This window comes from Bos mutus, chromosome X (genome assembly GCF_027580195.1).
Source record: "Bos mutus isolate GX-2022 chromosome X, NWIPB_WYAK_1.1, whole genome shotgun sequence".
Taxonomy (NCBI): Eukaryota; Metazoa; Chordata; class Mammalia; order Artiodactyla; family Bovidae; genus Bos; species Bos mutus.
Genome location: NC_091646.1, coordinates 33,913,824 through 33,934,629, shown reverse-complemented (window position 1 = coordinate 33,934,629; position 20,806 = coordinate 33,913,824). Strand labels below are relative to the sequence as shown.

Sequence of the window (20,806 nt, the reverse complement as noted above, 5' to 3'; positions counted from 1 at the left end):
GAGCCCCAGTGACATCCTGACGTTTCCTAATTTCAGTCATGCTTGCATCAGGCCCATGTTGGGAGATGCGTGTCTCAGCACCTTTCATTTCCAGTCAGCCACCCCGTGGAGTCCGGTCAGGAGTCCAAGCATCACTACGCAGCCACGAACCGGAAGGATGAGGGGGTGGCTACTTCCCCATGTCAATAGTCTGGGATGCGAGGTGAGAACAGGCCTCCCGGCAGAGGCTGCTTCTGTCCCAAAGAGTCACTCCTTGGGGCTTCCAATTCTTTCTCCCTCCAGTACGAGCTGCAGCATCTCAGAATCCAGGAGGCTTCTCTGCATGAATCATCAAGGCAGTAGCACTGTGAGTCGCCAGCTTTGGCCCCTTTAAAGATCTGAGAGCAATCAAACTGGAACTGCAAGATGGTCTCAGGGGTCTCTGCAGTGCAGGAGGAGGGACGGGGTTCTGCTTGAAGGTTTCAACAGTGGAACCTAAAGTTTAGTGGCCCTCTTCTGAACTCAGTGTATTTTTTAATACCCCAGTTTTTAGAAGATGCAAGAAACTATGCTTTGAAAAGCTGTACAAAACACAGTTCATGCTGCCCAAAGATAGAACCCTCCCCAAATGAAGGCAGTCAGTGCCATACAGTAAGTCTCCTTGTCACAGTACGAAACCACTACATGTGGGAAAGATAAGCAAGTTTGAAAACACACTGCCACTGTGGAGAACAGTCAGGCAGTTAGTTCCTCAAAAAGGTAAACGTGGAGTTCCCATGTGACCCAGAGATTCCACTCCAAGGTATGGACCCTGGAGAGTTGAGAACAGGGACTCAAACAAGAGTCCATGGATGACGATGTTCCTAACAGCACACATCACAGCAGCCAGAAGGTCCCAAGAAGGACTTGGCACTCTGACTGCCAAGAGCCAGAGTTCAATCCCTGATCAGGAAACAAAGATTCCACAAGCCCCATGGTGGCCAAAACGGAAAAAAAAAAAAAAACTCTTACACCTGGTACAGCATGGATGGATCGTGAACTGAAGATGTTAATGCCAAGTGAAGTAAGCCAGACACAAAAGGACAAATATTATGAGATTTCATGTATATGAAATATCCAGAAATAGGAAAATCCAGAGACTGCAAGTAGGATATTCACTGCCAGGGGCCAGAGGTAGTAGGTAGTAGAGAATGACTCCTAATGAACAAGGGATTCTTTTTGGGGGGGTGATACAAATATTCTGGAACTAGATAGAAGCAATGGTTGCACATTTGTTGCTGTCGTTCAGTCCCTAAGTTGTGCCTGACTCTTTGTGACCCCATGGACTGCAGCACGCCAGGCTCCTCTGTCCTCCACTATCTCCTAGAGTTTGCTCAACTCTTGTCCATTGAGTAGGTGATGCTGTCTAACCATCTCATCCTCTGCTACCCCTTTTTCCTTCTGCCTTCAATCTTTCCCATTAGACACATTACAAATGTACTAAATGCCACTGCACCCTTTAAATGGGTGAATGTCATGATATGTGAATTCGACCTTAATTTTTGTAAGAACCCACTAAAATGATAGCCGACTTCACCAATTACCCTAAATCATTATGGTAGGTTTTCCAATGCTCTGCCAAGTAGCTCTGCTGTCCCATTCAAGAGAAAGAGGTGAGTGTGGGGACCTATGGGGACACATGGTGGACTGGAACACACTGACCCAAAATGAAATCTCCAAAGCCCAGAACATGGTAACCATGACAGAAAGGAATTTAGTCCAAGAAGTTTAATGACTAGGCACGTAGCCAAGTTGAAGGTTGTTGGCTAAATATTCTGAGAGCGTTTGATCAAATTTTTTTTTTTTAATTGTGGTAAAACCCATGATACAAAATTTACCATTAGCAGCACTTAATACATTCACAATGTTGTGCAAGCATCACCACTATTTAGTTTCGGAACATTTTGTCACCCCCCCCGGAGGAAACCTCACATCCACTAAGCAGGTACTTCCTCAGCACCCCTTACTCCCAAGCCCCTGGCAACCACTAATCTCCTTTATGTCTCTATGGATCTGCTTGGACCTTTCATATAAATAGAATCATACAATATATGGCTTTCTGTGACAGGCTCCTTTCACTCAGCATAATGTGTTCAGGGTTCTTCCATGTTGTGGCATGTATGAGAACTTCTTCCCTTTTTATGCTGAGTAACATTCCACCGTATAGACACACCACGCTGTGTTCATTCATTCATCTGTTGATAGACATCTGGGTTGCTTCTACCTTTTTAGCTGCTGTGGATATTTGTGCACAAGTTTTTGCACAGGTGTTTATTTTCGATTCTCTTGGGTCTATACCTAGAGTGGAATTTCTGGGTCACACGGGCATTCCACGTGTAACCTTTTGAGGAAACGTCAGGCTGTCTTTCTTCCATGTGGCTTCCTCTAGGGGTGATGAAAATGTTCTAGAACTCCATAGGAATAAAGCAGGGTGGCAGAAATGGCTTCTACTCTGGAATGCCCAGCAGGGAGGGGCAAACTTTGAACACAGTTGTCACAACCAGGACACTGGGAGTGGGGAGGAGTGTTTTATGTCACCTCCTCATTCACTCCATAGCAGACTCTCCGGCAACAAGACATGCTTTCTACCTGCATCTGTTTCTTCTCTTTCTCCCAGTACAAACAATCTTATAAAGCAAAGAGTCAATAACGAAATCACAGCACTTTTGATGAGTATTGTCAGAGAGGAGATACCAGGAGCCAGGGGAGAGCTCTGGAAGGTGGTATGGCTTGCTTGGGGTGGGAAGGATCGGGTCCTATGTGAGATGCTGGTAAACTTGTGGACCATGACTAAAGCCAAGCTGGGTGGCTTCACCACCCACTGTTCCCATATAGGTCACTGCAGGGGGGCTGGATAAATGTGCTAAGAATGAAAGGAAACCCAGAACTCAAGTCTTATGACTGACATTTTTGCTACTTAGTCTCTTCCCAGCCTCCATATCTAGCTACTTCTTTCCCACCATGTTTCCGGGCCCCTGTGCACCTCTGTGCTGCAGACTACTCACGTCAAGCCCTCCCACAAACAGACGGACACTCATCAGGGCAAAGCTGGCCTTGAGGCCCCCTCGCCATATATCCAGCTTCAGGTCCCCATGGCCCGTGTGCACAGACACTCAGGTCACGCCTGCCTCTCTGGTTCCTAGCAACAGACTCCCACAGCTCTCGCCTGCTGCAGTTTTTCTCTCAATACCGTTTGTTTTCCTCTCACTAGTGGAGGTCACCCTGCAGCTGCAGGTCTGACAGCCTTGCTTCCTGATGACAACACAGGAGCCGCTGAAGAAAAGGAGCAACAAAAGACAAAAAGAAGGGGTGACACCCATGGCTGAGGCACCATGAGTGACCTACTGGGCGGGGGGCGGTCTGGGACAGGACCCCCCCACCCCTGCCAGCAGAGCCCCAGGAAATCTTCAAGGTCACAATGGGGGGACCTGGAGCCAGGCTGGCTGAAAAGCACGGTTTGCCCATGGCAGATGGAAGGGCCAAGAAGCCTGCAGGGCAAGGGCACCAGCAGGCTGCGGGGTTTCTGTGGGTCACTGGCAGGGACTGAATCTCGCTCCCCGAAACAACTCTGGGGACCGGAGAAAAAGTGATAAGACACACATCAGTAAGTCAGAGGTGGCCCTGTGTACAAGCACTAATAGGGTAGAAAATACAATGGAAGACTGACTTCCAGCCCGCTGGTGGAGAGTCGCCTGGAATCCGCACCTGGGAAGAGCTGAAGACAACAAAGGGTGGCGGGGCTGGGATGTGCTTCCAGGGACCCTGCATCAGCAGCCACACGACACGATCAAGTCACTGCAGATGAGAGCATCCGGTCCAAACGGCGGCTTCCAACCTCCCACGGACCTGCTCTCTCCCGATCCCGGAGAAAATGGGGAAACACACAGACAGCGAGGAGTGGGAAGGGCAGATTTCATTCCGCAAAGGCAAGGGATGTAATGTTGCATGCAGCACATGCCACGACCTGGCAGCCGAAGAAAGGGCTACAGAGAACAAAGCAGCTGCAGGACTGCTCCACCCCTGGAAGCCATGTCAGGGAGCTCACAAGAGCCCTGAGACCTCTCCTCCACTAAGCTGGAACGGAGGAACTGGGGAGGCATCTCTCACTCTTGAAAACTCCTTTTGAATTGGAATAGAATTGCTTTATAGGGGTGTGCTGGTCTCTGCAGGGTGACAGTTTGAACCAGGCACAAGCACACGTATGTCCCAGGTCTAGTAGCCAGCAGGCCAGGCCAGCACTGCAGGAGGTGCCTGTGCTTGGGGCCACCCAGCTCAGGGAACCAGCAGGAGCCTGGGGTGCCCCTTTCCAGGAATGGCATGCAAGTCCTTCAAGGGGCTAGAGCGAGCCATGACATAAAACACTGAACACTGTTCCTAAGCTAGTGACTCCAGATGTGGCCGAAGAGTCCCCCTGCCTGCAGTTCCCCTGGTTGTGCAACTTGGTTCTGACCACAAGAGCCAAGCTCACGGCAGCCCAGAGGGGAAAGCACTGAGATGGGCCAGCAGACCAGGAGGAGACAGCCAAAACTCCTCTGCAGCAAAGCCAACAGAACAACGGAGCCGTCAAAGCCTGAGCCAAGTTGACAAAAAACCACATGGTACTTCTAGAAACATTTTATGGCCAAAAGCTAAAAAAAAAAATAAAAAAAGGAGAAGAGAGACAGGGAGGGAGATGGCTCAGGAAAGGCAAACTTTCACCATGGAGCGAATACACAAAAGGAAGAGAAGGAAATTCCTTACAATTTTATAAGAACATGTTCTCAATAAGAGTTCAAAGATGAGAAGATAAAACACAGTTAAGATGAAAGGGCAAATTCCCAATCTAGGGAAACAAACTGCAGACCAAGATGTGCCATTACGGAACTAATAAATACATTTAAAAACAGCCAGAATCAGAACATGAATAGCTGAAAATCCAATCAGACAAACACTGTATGCAGATGAAAGAGATAAAAGCAAAAGCAATTAGAGTGACGCTAACAACATTGGATGAGAGACAGATAATCCAACATAAGGATAATTCGTGGCCCTGCAGTAGGGAACCCCAAATGGCACATAGACGCCATCAAAGATACATAAGAGAACTTGAGACAAAGGTGAGCTGTATCTGCAGGCTGAAAGAACATACCATGCTTCCAAATAAAAGTGATTAAAAAAAAAAAAACCTCATCAGTGAGAGGGATGGTGGTCAATGTCCTGAACATAAAGGGTAAAGAATTCTTCAGGTGCCTCAAGGGATCATGTAAAGAGGGGTCCAGGCTTAAGGACTAGGAAGAGCCAAGGCCCCAATTCCAGGAACAATCTGGCATGTTCCAGGAAACGCAAGAATGATGGGCTAAAGCCAAGTGAGCAAGGCGGAGAAAAGGAGCTCAACATGAGGCAGGCCTGGCTACCTCGTTTGCAGGACGCGTTATCAAATGAGAATGCAGGATTTCTTAAAAAATGGAGACTTTGGAGCTGGTCGCAGTAGAACATTAAACCAAGCATGGCTCTTCTAAGCCCTGGGTATGATATAGGCTGCATGTCCAGGAATAGATGAGATTTTATCCTGTGAGGGATGAGAAGCCCTCAGAGGGTTTTTCTCAGAGGAGCAACATGATCAGATGAACAGTCTGAAGAGGCTCATCGTTCATGGAAGACAGAGTGTGAGGCAGGATGAGCAGGCAGGGAGACATGAGGTGCTGCAGGTGCACTCACAGTGTGGGGCACTACATGTTTCTTAGGGACTGACACCCATGCACGGAAGGAAGAGCAAGCAGACCGGGGCAGGGGAAGAAGTTGAAGTGCAATGCAGGCTCCAGAGCTTTCTGGAGCCTTGGGCAGTGACAGTAGGGCAGGGGTTTGGTACCCACTCCCTCCTTCACCACCCATGGCCCTGGGATCAGCCTGACCAGGTGAGGAAGCTCTCAGAGCTGAGACCAAGGCCAAGACCAAGCCCAAAGGGGCCGGCAGCTGGGGGTGGCCTGCAGACTGCACTCCTTCTGCGGATCTGCATGGTCACCCCCTTGACTGCCGTGGGGGCTACTGCAGAGTCTAAGCAGGGGACACTGTGGTTGGCCTAGGTGCCATCAGGGGAGGGCATGTGTGTGCCGGCAGAGCGCTGGAGATTCAGGATTCTGACTTCCGGATTTTACGTTTACCATGTTGAGGCATTTCGCCTTTGAGGGCTCAAGACTAGAGACAGAGATCTGGTAGTCCTCAGCATGGATGTCTGAAGAGGCCATCGCACAAGTGAGGGTCCCTTAGATACGAGTATGGACAATTTCCCTCCTGTTATCTGGTCCTGTGACAAGGAGAAAGAGTCAGCAAAGAAGACAACGAGGAGCGAGGCAGGAGAAAGACAATCAATGGTGGATCTGTCCAGATTATTGGTAGTAAGCAACAGAGACCAACTCTAGCTGATTTATGTAGAACAGGACTGGATTAAACAGCTCCTGGAAGATGGAAGGTGGTAATGTTTGTACAGTATGAATATACTTAATACCATGGAACTGTACACTTAGATGGGGGCTTCCATGGTGGCTCAGATGGTAAAGCATTTGCCTGCAATGTAGGAGACCTGGGTTCGATCCCTGGGTCAGGAAGATCCCCTGGAGAAGGAAAATGGTCAGCCACTCCAGTACTCTTGCCTGAAAAATTCCATGGACAGAGGAGACTGGTGGGCTATAGACCATGGGGTCACAAAGAGTCAGGCATGACTGAGCAACTTCTCTTTCTTTCTTTACACTTCAACGGTAATTTTTTTCAAGTGTATTTTACCACAGTAACAAAAATTGGGGGGAATGAAAGCCTATTAGGTGGGCCAGAGGGCTGGAGAAACAGATTTGAATCTAGTTAGCCGGGAACAATATTCCGAATTCTGCTGCCAAGGTGGCTCAGGGCAGCTAGCACTGTGTCTGCCACCCTGCAGGGGGCAGCACTGGCCACAGCACAGCTGGCCCTGCTCTCTTGGGGAGGGGGGTCTGATGAGCCAGCCAGCAACACATGGCCATACCTCCGTGCGGGGCTTAGGGCATTTTTCTCTGCCAAGGGCCACACAGCAAGCATTTTCTGCTTTACAGGAGGCACTCAACTTGCCAGTGAAGTGGGAGAGTAGCCTCAGACAATGCATACGGGAAGGAGGAAGGCACAGATTTGACCTTCAGATGTAGTGTACTGACCGTGGTTCAAGCTGAAAGGGCAACTATGAAAAAGAAGCATAGAGCATTTTCAGTGACTCCAGTCAGAAGATGGGGTGGCTCAGATGTGAAGTAAGAAAACCAAAGGAAGCCAGTGACTCTGCACCAGGAGAGGGTGCTGGTGGGACCCCTGAAGAGATGCAGGAAGGGGATTCCAGGAGAGAACAAGACTGTTGAGAGAAATCCCCGCTGGCCCAGGTAAGGCAAACATCCACTAGGGGCGGAGCAAAACTAGGAGGTGGGAAAGAGGAATATTCAGTAGACAAGTTGTGAAAAGCTTAGGCAAAGAGGGAACAGAGAACTGGGCAGGAGTGGCAGGAGTGCTCGGTGAAGCTGGGAAACTGGAAAACACGTTTGTACAGCGATGGGCAGGATTCATAAAAGGAGGGAAAACTGACAGATTCCAGGAAGTCTTTGTCAACAGGGGAGCTGTGTGCTAGCACTCCAAGGGTGGGGCAGCCTCCAGGGACAGGACGAAGTGCAGGCTGTGACCTTGGTAGTGGGTGGCTGAGGTAACTGGAGGCGAAATGATCAAAAGTTGAGAGCCAAGCACCAGGAGGGCCCTCTGTTACTGTTAGTCAGTCATGTCCAACTCTTTGCGGCCCCATGGACTATAGCCCGTCAGGCTCCTCTGTCCATGGAATTCTCCAGGCCAGAACACTGGAGTGGGTTGCCATGCCCTCCTCCAGGGGATCTTCCCGACCCAGGGATCGAACCCAGGTCTTCTGCACTGCAGGCAGCTTCTTTACCGTCTAAGCCCTCAGGGAAGCCCGCTACATGCCTGCTTAAGTTACCTGTGGGATGAGACGGTCGGGAACAGCGAAACAAAGCCTGTGAGCCTGGCACCAAGTTCTCGATAGAGGGGGGTGTCCAGGGGGCAAGCAGGCTTGCCATGGGGACTTGAGGAGTTTGAGCATCACAGCCCATGTTCCTCATAGACTGGCTCATGACCGTAGGGGACACACTTCTGGTCCTCCTCCCACCAGGGGTGTGCGGGGTGGGACAGTCAACACTGTCCTCCGGTGGGGAGGGACCTGCAGGAAGCTGTAGCTCGAGAGGAGAGATCTGACCCCAAGGGGGCAGGTCTTCACATCTTCGACCACCTGGCAGAGGAGGTGGTGCAGCACGGGAGCTCGGACAAAGGCTAGGCGGCTAAGTGCAGCTCTTCACGGCTGGAAGAGGCAGGAGTCAGGTGAGGGGCCGTGACACCAGTGGAGGACGGCTCCCCGCTCTGGGGGTCCAGCAGTGGAATGAGGTCTGACACTGGACCCCGTGGGGCCGGGAGAGACGTGAGGGAGAGCTGGAAGGCTTGAACCAGGCGGGGGCGGCTGGGAAGCAAGGGCAGAGAGGTGGGAGAGAGAAAGGGCAGAGCAGAGCTGGCGGGGTCTCACCTGCCCGCCTTCCAGTCAATCCACCTTCTTTCTGGGCTGGGGGGGCGGGGGCGGGGCGGGCAGGAGGGCGGGCAGTGGGCTGAGGAGAAGGGAAGGGAGAAAAAAAGGGCCAGGACCCTAAGTGCCTTGTGTGGTCAAATCTGCTGAATGCACACACACACCCCCCACTGTGAACCTTACACACACACATACCCTGTGAGCCTTTCTCTTTTACACACACACACACCCTGTGAGCCTTACGTACAAACACACACACACGCACCCTGTGAGCCTTATACACACACATGGTAAAATCTGATGAACACACACACACACACACACACACACACACACACACCCTGTGAGCCTCACACACACACATACCCTGTGAGCCTTTCTCTTTTACATACACACACCCACACACCTTGTGAGCCTTTCTCACACACACACACACACACACCCTGTAAGCCTTTCTCTCTCACACACACATATACTGTGAGCCTCTCTCTCACACACACACAGTAAAATTTGATGGACACACACACACACACACCCTGTGAGCCTTTCTCTCTCTCTCACACACTCACCCCCTGTGAGCCTTTCTCTCTCACACACACACTGTGAGCCTTTCTCTCTCTCTCTCTCACACACACACACCCACCCCGTGAACCTTTCTCTCACATAAGGAAAAACATGTTCAATTACGTTCATACTCATTTTCAGTGCTCTCTCTCGCCACCTAATGAGATGTTAGCTGAAACCCCAAGGTTCACCTGTGGACTGAGCTGCAGGTGACCTGAGGCTCCCAAGGTGACTGCCACTGAGGCAGGAAGGGATGGAACAGCACTCAGGTGCCGGAGAACTTGCTCAGCCAACTTCAGATCTCTGAAAATGCCTCTAGGGTTCATGGGTACCCCTTCTGGAAGATGAGAGCTTCCTGGAGCTAAGAGACAGGTGTGTGTTGATAACACCCAATTCTACTTCAGATCCTTTCCCAGAGATGCGCTCAGACTTGGCTACACTCACAGAGACTACTCTGCTTGAACACACAGCTCCTCACAACCAAGTTGGTGCGGCTGAGAGAACCACACCTCTGAAATGGGTCTTTGGTGGGACATTTGAGCCTACCCGAGCCATTTCCGGTTCCAGTGTTTCACGTGCACCTGAAGGCTGAGGTAGACTGATTCTGTACATATGGGAATGCAGAACAATCTTCTACTGAAATGTCTCGGCTCGAGGGGTAAAACAAAGAGCTATATCCCTTGCTGCTAACTGCCTTCTTCCCAGAGCTCTGACGACCTACGAAGGTCACTCACAGACAAGAAGAACGCGTACCACCCCAAGGACGCCAGGGGAGGCTGTGGTGGGCGAGAAGACGCAGCCCCCACCCTCAGTGGCTTCACCTGATAGGAGACATGCACAGCAACAGACAACTGAATCATCACCTAGGATACTGGGAGAGAAGGCCGCAGAGCCCAGGGAAGCGGGAGGGGATGAAGAGACGAGAGCCGAAGGGCACAACCTGGGTGAATTCCCCTTTCTTCCAGCGAAGAGCTGTCAGAAGGAAATTCAAATTTTCATAGGCTATGGAGAGGCTACTAAGATACATGCTGAGCCTGGTACATTCTCACCTGCAGAGCACAGGTTAAGGACCAGCCCAGCGTGGGCTGCTACAGATTCCAGGAGTGGATCCTGGTCAGGCAGGTGGACAGCAGCTGGCCTGGAACCACCCCCCACCCCCCAGTTTGTGTGTCGGGGGCGGGGGGCGGAGTGAAAGGACTGAGTGCAGATGTGATCCCAGGAGCTGACCAAGGGGGATGTGAAGCTTACGAACAGAAACTACTCTTGCGGAAAGCCTCACATGGAGAAGCAGCAAAGCGTCCAGAGGTAAGGGACAGGGAGCCGAGAAAGAAGATTCACTACATTTGCGATGGAATCTAAGTGAGCTTGCAAGGGATGTTCCCTGTTTTTCTTAACAAGAGTGTCTCAGCTCAGGCTGCCATTTGAAATACCACAGACTGAGTGGCTTGAACAACAGAAATTTATTGCTCACAGTTCTGGATGCAGAAGTCCAAGATCGAGGTTCTGGGAGATTCCTTGCTGAGGGCCCTTTTCCTGGCTTGCAGATGGCTGCTTTCTCATTGTGTCCACTTCATGGCAAACAGCAGAGAGTGGGCTCTGTGGTATCTCATCGTATAAAGGCACTGATCCCAGTGGTTCCCAACCTCATGATCTCATCTAATCCTACCTAGTCACCTCCCAAAGGCCCCACTCCAAACATCTTCCCATTGAGGGTTAGGGCATCAATATACAAATTTGGGGGAACACATACACTTTAGTTCATAACAATGGAGATGCTTATGTTCTATTGTTAAATGGTAAATGAAAAAGCAGAGTATGGCACTATGTATACTGCATGACACCAATTAAAACTTTCCAAGAGATGGTGGTACAGCGGTTTAAAATTGGGTAAGATGGTAAAGTTTATGTTATGTGTATCTTAAGATGATTTAAAAAAACAACTTTAATCCAGCAGAAGAAAGGAGGAAAAAAAACAGGAAATGTGGGAAAAACAGAATGCACAAAATAAAACGGTATAGATAAATCTAAATGCATTAGTAATTAAACAGATGTTAATGGATGTAACAGAATGAATTTTTTTAATCCAGCTATTTGCCATTTTCATGAGCTACGTCTAATCCATAAAGACACAGAAAGGAGGAAAATTCAAAGTGGCTGTGCTGACCGAAAACACAGGTGGCGTAGCACCATTACTATCAGATGAAGCAACAGTCATGGCAAAAGCACTACTAATTATCAAGAGGTTCACTTCGTAATACCAAAGAGCTCGATTTACCAGGAAGTCAAAACAGTTTCTAAAACTCAAAATTTGGTCTTAAATAATAAAGGTAAAATAAGCAAACTGGACTGACACACGCTCCCCAGCAGTGAACGGAAGCAGAACAACAGTAAGAAGAGAGGACACTTTCATAATGGACGAGATGAAGGAGGCGAGCTTCCTCTGGCTTCTGTTCCCCACCAACAGTCCATGCTCATCCGGTCCTGCACTTCTCCACAAGCCATGAGGTGGACACCCCAGAGATCACAGTCTTGGAGCACGGTGCCATTTAGCTGGAACTGGATTTTTAAAAATAGCAACTAGGAAAAAACCCACAAAGCCATGTACTTGGAAATTAAAAAAAAAAAAAAAAATTTCTAAATGATTTGTGGGTCAAAGAGAAATCCTAAGAGGAAATTTTTGAACAAACCCTTCAAGCTGACTTTCAGTGGAGATGCGATACACTGAAACTGGCTCGATGCAGCTGCAATTGTTTGAGGATCAGTTTTAAATGCTTACGTTCGAAAAGCCGAAAACCAATGAGCTAAGTTTAGACTTAAGAAGTGAGAGAAAGAAAACCAGAGACTGTACTACAAGAAAGTAGAAGATATAATAAAGGTTTACAGCACTCAATGGACTGGAAAGCAGATATACAAGTCCAACAGGACAACAAAGCCCACGAGTTCACTTCTTCAAAGGAAAAAGACAAGGAAAAAAAACAACAGTAGAAGGAAAAAGGAGACAAATATGGATGTTGCAGAGGTTGATGAAAAGCTAAGTACAGCTTCTTGCTAGTGAACTTAGGAATGTAGACAAAATGGGCAAAACTACACCTTAGCTATGATGACCCGAGCAGGTGCATGGAAATCAACGTAGGTTTAAAAGTATGTGTCTGTGTATGGAACACCTCAAAGGACACAAAGAAGCCCCTGGAGACAGCCATTCCCTGCAGAGGGGCCCAGGCGGTGGCAGGGACACTGTAAGACCAAGCATCATCAGAGAGCTCCCACTTCCTGAGTTGTGAACCATGTGCGTAGGCTGCCTGCTTGATAGTGGATCCAAATACGTCCAGAGGCAAGGCATGCACCTGAGCACATGTGCAGGCCAACCCGGGCTGACAGAGACAGCAGCAGTGTGTATATGGTGACGCTTTCTCCATTCGTCCCTCTCTCTCCTTCTACTGTGTTCACAAGTCTGTTCTCTACGTCTGCGTCTCCATTCCCCAACTCCAGATACTTCATTAGCACCATTTTCCTAGACCCCATGCTGCTGCTGCTGCTGCTGCTAAGTCGCTTCAGTCGTGTCCGATTCTGTGCGACCCTATAGACGGCAGCCCACCAGGCTCCCCCGTCCCTGGGATTCTCCAGGCAAGAACACTGGAGTGGGCTGCCATTTCCTTCTCTAATGCATGAAAAGTGAAAAGTGGAAGTGAAGTCGCTCAGTCGTGTCCGACTCTTAGCAACCCCATGGACTGCAGCCTACCAGGCTCCTCTATCCATGGGATTGTCCAGGCAAGAGTACTGGAGTGGGGTGCCATTGCCTTCTCCTATATGGGTTCTAGTTCTCTGAATTTGCCTACAATGCAGGAGACCTGGGTTCAATTCCTGGGTTGGGAAGATCCCCTGGAGAAGGAAATGGCAACCCACTCCAGAATTCTTGCCTGGAGAATCCCATGGACAGAGCAGTCTGGTGGGTTCTAGTCCATGGGGTCACAAGGAGTCAGACACAAATGAGTGACTAACACTTTCACACTTTTTCCTAACCAGGTATTGAACCCAGACCCCCTGCATTGGAGCATGGAGTCTTAGCCACTGGGCCACAAGGGACATCCTCCTTGTGCCATATTGTGTGTCCATATTTTGATTGGCTTGTTTGTTTTTCTGATATTGAGCTGTATTAACTACTTATACATTTTGGACATTAATCCTTTGTCAGCTGTTTCATTTGCTATTATTTTCTCACATTCTGAGGGTTGTCTTTTTACCCTGCTTATAGTTTTGTTGTGCAAGAGGTTTTAACTTTAATTAGGTCCCATTTGTTTATTTTTATTTCCATTACTCTAGGAGGTGGGTCAAAGAGGATCTTGCTGTATTTCTGTCAATGAGTGTACTGCCTATGTTTTCCTCTAAGAGCTTTATAGTTTCTGCCCTTACAGTTAAGTTTTTAATCCATCTTGAGTTTATTTTTGTGAAACTTTAGAGCAGAGACATTACTTTGGCAACAAAGGTCCGTCTAGTCAAGGTTTTTCCAGTAGTCATGTATGGATGTGAGAGTTGGACTGTGAAGAAGGCTGAGCGCCGAAGAACTGATGCTTTTGAACTGTCGTGTTGGAGAAGACGCTTGAGAGTCCCCTGGACTGCAAGGAGATCCAACCAGTCCATCCTAAAGGAGATCAGTCCTGGGTGTTCATTGGAAGGACTGATGCTAAAGCTGAAACTCCAATATTTTGGCCACCTCATGCGAAGAGTTAACTCATTGGACAAGACTCTGATGCTGGGAGGGATTGGGGGCAGGAGGAGAAAGGGACAACAGAGGGTGAGATGGATGGGTGGCATCACTGACTCGATGGACGTGAGTCTGAGTGAACTCCGGGAGTTGGTGATGGACAGGGAGGCCTGGCGTGCTGCGATTCATGGGGTTGCAGAGAGTCGGACACGACTGAGCGACTGAACTGAATTGATTAGGAAGTTGGTTCCAGTTTCGTTCTTTTACATGTGGCTGTCCAATTTTCCCAGCACCACTTATCGAAGAGGCTGTCTTTTCTCCACTGTATATTCTTACCTCCTTTGTCAAAGATAAGGTGTTCATAGGTGTGTGGGTGTATCTCTGGGCTTTCTATCTTGTTCCACTGGGTCTATATTTCTCTTTTTGTGCCACTACCATACTGTCTCCATGACTGTAGCCTTGTAGTATAGTATGAAGTTAGGAAGGTTGATTCCTCCAGCTCCATTCTTTCTCAAGATTGCTTTGGCTATTTGGGGTGTTTTGTGTTTCATATGAATTATGATTTTTTTTATTCTAGCTCTGTGAAAAATACCATTGGTAGTTTGCTGGGATTGCACTAAATCTGTAGATTGCTTTGGGTAGTAGAGTCATTTTGATTAGGAAGAGACTTTAAAAGGCCTTTGTATGTCAATTCACTCCTCCTGGGCTCCTGACATTGGCTTAAGATGAGACCATCCCTGGCAGTTGCTTCTCCCTCTTGGGCTGTGGAACAGGCTTGAGAACAGATCTGAATCCCACCCAAACCCATGAGTGAGAAAGAAATGACTGCTACTGATTCTTCCTCAGGGAAAAAAAAGAGGGACACAGAGATGGAAATGGAAACTACTGAATGGGGCTGGAGGGTGTGCCAGCAAGTTCCCTTTCCCCCATGCCTTCCTCCTCCTTCCCTGGAAAGCAAGATGCAATGGCTAGAGCTGCAACTGCCATCTTGTGACCACAGGCAAACTTGAGGGTGGAAGTCACCTGCACAGGGTGATGGAGGAGAAACACTGAGGGGTCCTGGATCCCAGATACTTATGGAGCCACACAGTAGCCATGGACAGCCTACCTCTAGACTGCAGGGCACACAAGAGGACACCACAAGCCTCCAACTCAACCTTTAGGCTTTTTTAAGTAGAAGCTAGGATTCACCTGCTTCAAACCCAAGATCCAAAGAATAGGAGATTATTTTAACACAAAAAAGGTCGAGTACTTAGAAGTAAACAAACAAAAGTATTCATGATAAATCATAGGTGAAGTTTACTTACTACACAGCTTTTTCACCAAGTTATCACAGTCACCATGACTCAAGCTACTGAAAAACGCAATTAATTCTGAGCTTTTCTTCCTGTTTTTGTAGGCTAAAAAGGCAGCCTTTGAATTGTGTATAAAATTCAAGAGACAAAAATAAATCCAGATAATTCAGAACGTACCAAGGAAAACACATATGCCTTCTATGTGATAAGCTCTCAGAATTACTTATTCAAAGAACTCACTGCAAAATTTTTAAAAAAAAAGCTTAAAAATTAAACAGTTAATCATACCACATACCACCTCCTACAATACCAGATTCCTTTTCTTTTCTTCGTAGTAGTGGGTGTCGTAATCAATCCAAAACAAAAACAAAACAAGGGTTTGAATTGCTGAGACTCAGAAAGATCGATTAGCCAGAGCATCCTGCCCTCCCAAACCAGAGCCACTGGGTAGGTAAAGGAGCAGCCCAAGCCCACAGAGTGAACTGGGACACCAGGTCCAAGGAGCTGGCACACACACACGTGTGCCCAAAGCTGCATGGTGAGCCAGAAAGCCTGTCTCTTACGGCTCTGAGGAGACCCAGGGAGGGTGCCACTGGTCACTCATGCTGGGTGCTGGACTCTGCAGGGGAAAGCCCCGAGGAGTGGCATGGGGTCCCTGCTCCAGAAGTTCATGACCCGCTGGGAAAAGCAACATGCCAGACACAGTTGTCCCTTCTGGCTACAGGGCCTGCACCAGATGTCTGCAGGGGTCGCTCGGGGCCCAAGGGAGGGGCACTCAGGCCCCCAGGCCCAGCAGCTGGGGGGGCAGGATCTGCCTCTTCAAAGGCCATCCTCCTGAGTACTTTAAGCTGCACATCTGTTGGCAAAACACAAATACTGTTACCCAAATATGAAGCCACAGATGGCAAAGGCACCTGACAGCCTTTAAAATTCCTTTCTCCTGTTTTGCAAAGCTGCCCTGGGAAATCATGCTGTTAAATTATACACTCGTAAAGGATGTACAGACATACCTCAGGGAAACTTCGAGTTTAGTTCCAAACCACCACAAAAAACCAAGTATTACAATCAAGCGAATCACACAACTTTTTGTCATTTCCCAGTGCATATAAAAGTTATGTTTACACTACACTGCAGTCTATCAAATTGTACAAGAGCATTATGTCCAAAAACTGTGCAGATTTTACTTAAAAACTTTATTACTAAAAAATGTTAATCGTCATTTGAGCCGTGTAATAGTAACATCAAAGATGACTGATCAGAAATCAGCATAACAGATACAGTAATAATGAAAATGCCTGAAATGCTGCAAGGATTATCATAATGTAACACAAAGACACAAAGTCAGCAAATGCTGCTGGGAAAAGAATGGTTGCACAAGTCTTCAGTTTGTAAAAAACGTATGACCTGTGAAACACTATTAATAAAGTAAAGCATGATGAAACAAGTCATGCCCTTCTGTTCAAAAAATGGAGGACTTGGGAATTCCCTGGCAATCTGGACTCCACACCTTCACTGCCACAGGCCCGGATTCACTCCAAGGTCGGTGAACTGAGATCCTGGAAGTTGTGTGCCATGGCCCGAAAAACAAACAAAAAAAGTGGGGGACTAGTGCGGGTGCCATTTAGATTTTCACCAATGTATACCATGTTTTGGGCTAATTGCAAATCCTCCAAAAGTGTCTTAAACTCTAACTCCAAGGACTTCTCTGGTGGGCCAGTTGCTAAGAATCCGCCTTGGAAGGCAGGGGATGATGTAGGTTTGATCCCTGGTCGCTGACCTAAGATCCCACAGGCCTTGGGACAACTAAGCCCACACGCCACAAGTACTGAGCTCGCATGCCCCAACTAGAAAGTCCATGTGCTGCAGCGAGAGATCCTGGATGCTGCAACTAAAACCCGAGGTAGCCAAATCAGTTTAAAAAAAGAACAACTCCCCCGCAAAAAAACTCCAACTCCACACATCTGCCCTTTGTGTGCACTTTCTGCTCCAGATTGCAGATTTGATTAAACCATAAAGAATATCAGTGCACTTGGACACAGAGAAAGCTACTGAGTCAGTAGCAGAGCAGGTTGTATTCTAGGCTGCCCCTCTGAGTATAAGACAAAATCTTAGGGCAAGGTCCCACTACAGACTTCATCCACCCATCTATCCAGTATGTGTGCATAATTCCAGGCCTTGGAGATACCCCAGGGGAGACGCAGGGAGAAACCGAGTCAAACAGCATACAGGAGGTGGTGAGAAGGGAACGGTGAAGCAGGGGAAAGTGGCCAGGTGGAAGCAGGCGTCCAGCTTCAGGGAGGGCAGCGCTGGGAAGGAGCCCACTGAGCCGACCTGAAGGAGACCCGAAAGGGAGCCATGGAATTCCTGGGGGAAGAATGTTCCTGACAAAGGGAGGAGCCAGGCTGAGACCCTCAAGCAGGGTAGGACCTGGAGGGGCCAGGGGGGCTGCAGTGGATGGGAGGCCGGAGGAGGATGACAGGAGCAGAGCTGGGGAGTGAGCAGCTCAGGGCTCTAGTGCTGGCTTTCTGAGCTGACCACCAAGAAGACAGAGTTGCTATTTACCGGGAAGGGGAGGCCAGGCAAAGGCCAAGCCTGAGGGACCGGGAGCTCAGGCTTGAACAGGTTCAGCTGGAGAAGCCTGCTGGAAGCTAAGCAGAGATGGCAAGTCAGTGCTGGATGCACAAGTCTGGGGTTCAGGGGCCCCAGTGAGCCTGGAGATGTGGAAGAGACAGCCGGTGACTCGTAGTGGGGGGTGAGGGTAGAGAGACGTCTGAGCCCCAGGCCCCCAACAGCACACAGGGAGACCCGGTGCACACTCAGCCAGGACCTCTCAGGACCCAGGGACACCACATACCATTCCCTGGTAGCTCAGTTGGTCAAGAAACCATCTGCAATGCAGGAGACCCTGGTTCGATTCCAGGGTCAGAAGATCTGCTGGAGAAGGGATAGGCTACCCACTCCAGTATTCTTGGGCTTCTCTGGTGGCTCAGACGGTAAAGAATCTGCCTGCAACGCAGGAGACCCCAGTTCAATTCCTGGGTTGGGAAGATCCCCTGTAGAAGGGATAGTCTACCTACTCCAGTATTCTTAGGCTTCTCTGGTGGCTCAGACAGTAAAGAATCCGCCTGCAATGTGGGAGACCTGGGTTCAATCCCTGGTTCAGGAAGATCTGCTGGAGAAGGGAACAGCTACCCCCTCCAGTATTCTGGCCTGGAGAATTCCATGGGATAGTCCATGGGGTCACAAAGAGTCGGACACGACTGAGTGACTTTGGGCTTCCCAGGTGGTGCTAGTGGTAAAGAACACACCTGGCAATGCAGGAGACACTGGTTGTATCCCTGGGTTGGGAACATCCCCTGGAGAAGGAAAATGGTGACCCACTCCAGTATTCTTGCCTGGAGGATCTCATGGACAGAGGAGCCTGTCGGGCTACAGTCCATGGGGTCGCATAAAGTCGGACACAACTGAGCACTCAAAGTAAACATAAGTAAGCCACCTCAGTGAACACGGCAAATAACCCCATCCTGGACAGTTCTGCCCCAGCAGGAATGACAGATAGTTAGATAGACATACTATCAGAAAAGGACGAAAGCTACTGTTTGGAAAAAACAGGGCATTCAGGGAAGGCCCAAGTCAGCAGGTGCACAGCCTCAAGGAAGGGGAGGGACTGACTCACATGGATACTGGGGTCACACAGTGGAAACAGTGACAGAGTTTTATTTTCTTGGGCTCCAAAATCACCGCAGACGGTGACTGCAGCCATGAAATTAAAAGATGCTTACTCCTTGGAAAAAAAGCTATGATCAACCTAGACAGCATATTAAAAAGTAGAGACATTACTTTGCCAACAAAGGTCCATCTAGTCAAAGCTATGGTTTTCCCAGTATGACTCTGGGAATGATCGTGATTCTCACATCCCAGTCATGTACAGATGTGAGAGTTGAACCATAAAGAAAGCTGAGCACCGAAGAATTGATGCTTTTGAACTGTGGTGTTGGAGAAGACTCTTGAGAGTCCCTTGGACTGCAAGGAAGTCAAACCAGTCAATCCTAAAAGAAATCAATCCTGAATATTCATTGGAAGGACTGATGTTGAAGCTGAAGCTCCAATAATTTGGCCACCTGATGCGAAGAACTGACTCACTGGAAAAGACCCTGATGCTGGGAAACACTGAAGGCAGGGGGAGAAGGGGACAACAGAGGATGAGATGGTTGGATGGCATCACCGACTTGATGGACCTGAGTCTGAGCAAGCTCTGGGAGCTTGTGATGGACAGGGAAGCCTGGTGTGCTGCAGTCCATGGGGTTGCAAAGAGTCAGACACAACTGAGTGAATGAATAACAATAACTAGCTGCCACAAGAGGCACGAGAGAATCCTCTGCTAGTCTCCACATGGAGCGGAACCACGCAACAGCTTGATTTCAGACCTCTGGCCTCCGGCACTGTGCCAGAATGTCCTACTGTTGGTGGAAGCTGCCCACTTTGGGGTCCTTTGATGCAGCTATCCCATAAACTCATCAGCTTCTATTTGAGCTCTACTTCTCACTAGACTCCCAAGCTTTCACAAAGGATCTATGCACCTTCTGTCCTCCTCGTCTTTTTCAAAGAGGAAGTGCCTACCTGGAGCCTGCCCTTCCATGGCCTCTCATCAAGCAAGGACTCTGCTCGTCCAGGATGCCATCTCCTCCATCTCCACCTCCTCATGCAAACATGTTCTCAGATCCATCTACCTGAAAAAGACCCTCTGCAACCCCACAACTGACATTGACCCCATCCACCCCTATTTCTCTGGTCCTCATCACAACAAAACTTCTCAGAAAGAATTGTGTATACCCAGCCTCCACTCCCTCACCTCCCAACCATCCATTCTAATCTGGCTTCTGTCCTCACTGCCTGATAAAGCTCTCCAGATTATACCAGCCCCTTGCTTAAATCCTTCACTAGAGGATGACAACTGTGTACATGCACGTGCTCTTAGCCCTCCAAATCTCAAAGAAACAAAGTTCAGATGTATAAAGACGAAGAATCCTCCAACAGACGACAGAAATGATAGCAGGAGACTTCTGAACAGATGAGATATGCTTCACAAATTTCCAGATGCTGGAAATAGTGTGGGGACTAACAGAGTGAATAGTAGTCAAGGAAGCTACACAGGAGAGGGGAGCCCCTGTTAAAACCCCCCAAAATGCTCAGATCAGAGCAGACCAGACTTGGGGCAAGCAGTGGCCCTCAAACTCTCCCGGACAAACAAGTCACCTGGGGGGTTGTTGACCATCATATTCTGATCCAGAAGGTTTGGGTGCAGGGCATTTTCAGCCAGCTCCCTAGTGAGGGTGATGGCAATAGGGTTGGTGAGTGTTGCACACGTGGAGTGCAAGGTGCCACTTTCCCCCACAGGCCAGAAACCAGACAGTTTTTTCTAAGTTTGCAGCTGGAACCTTCTTGTCTTCCCTGCAAGGCTCCTGGTGGGGCTGACAGTAGGCCAAGCGAAGCCCACCTCTGTCCATGGCGTTTGTCTGCTTCCCACAAGAGCCAAGTCTGCAGGTCAGCCTGCCCTGCTCAGCCCTCCACTCCCATAAAACTCCTACGCCCACCCTCCCCAGGGGAAGGGACCCTGCAGGGCAGGGGTGACTCCACCAGAGAGCAGGGGCAGGGGGCCCA

General features: G+C 49.0%; 1 protein-coding gene across 1 annotated transcript in view; it reads right to left on the bottom strand.

Moving 5' to 3' along the window:
* Positions 1-20,806, bottom strand: part of MECP2 (methyl-CpG binding protein 2) — a 55,272-nt gene that overhangs the window by 11,284 nt on the left and 23,182 nt on the right. The window lies entirely within an intron of this gene.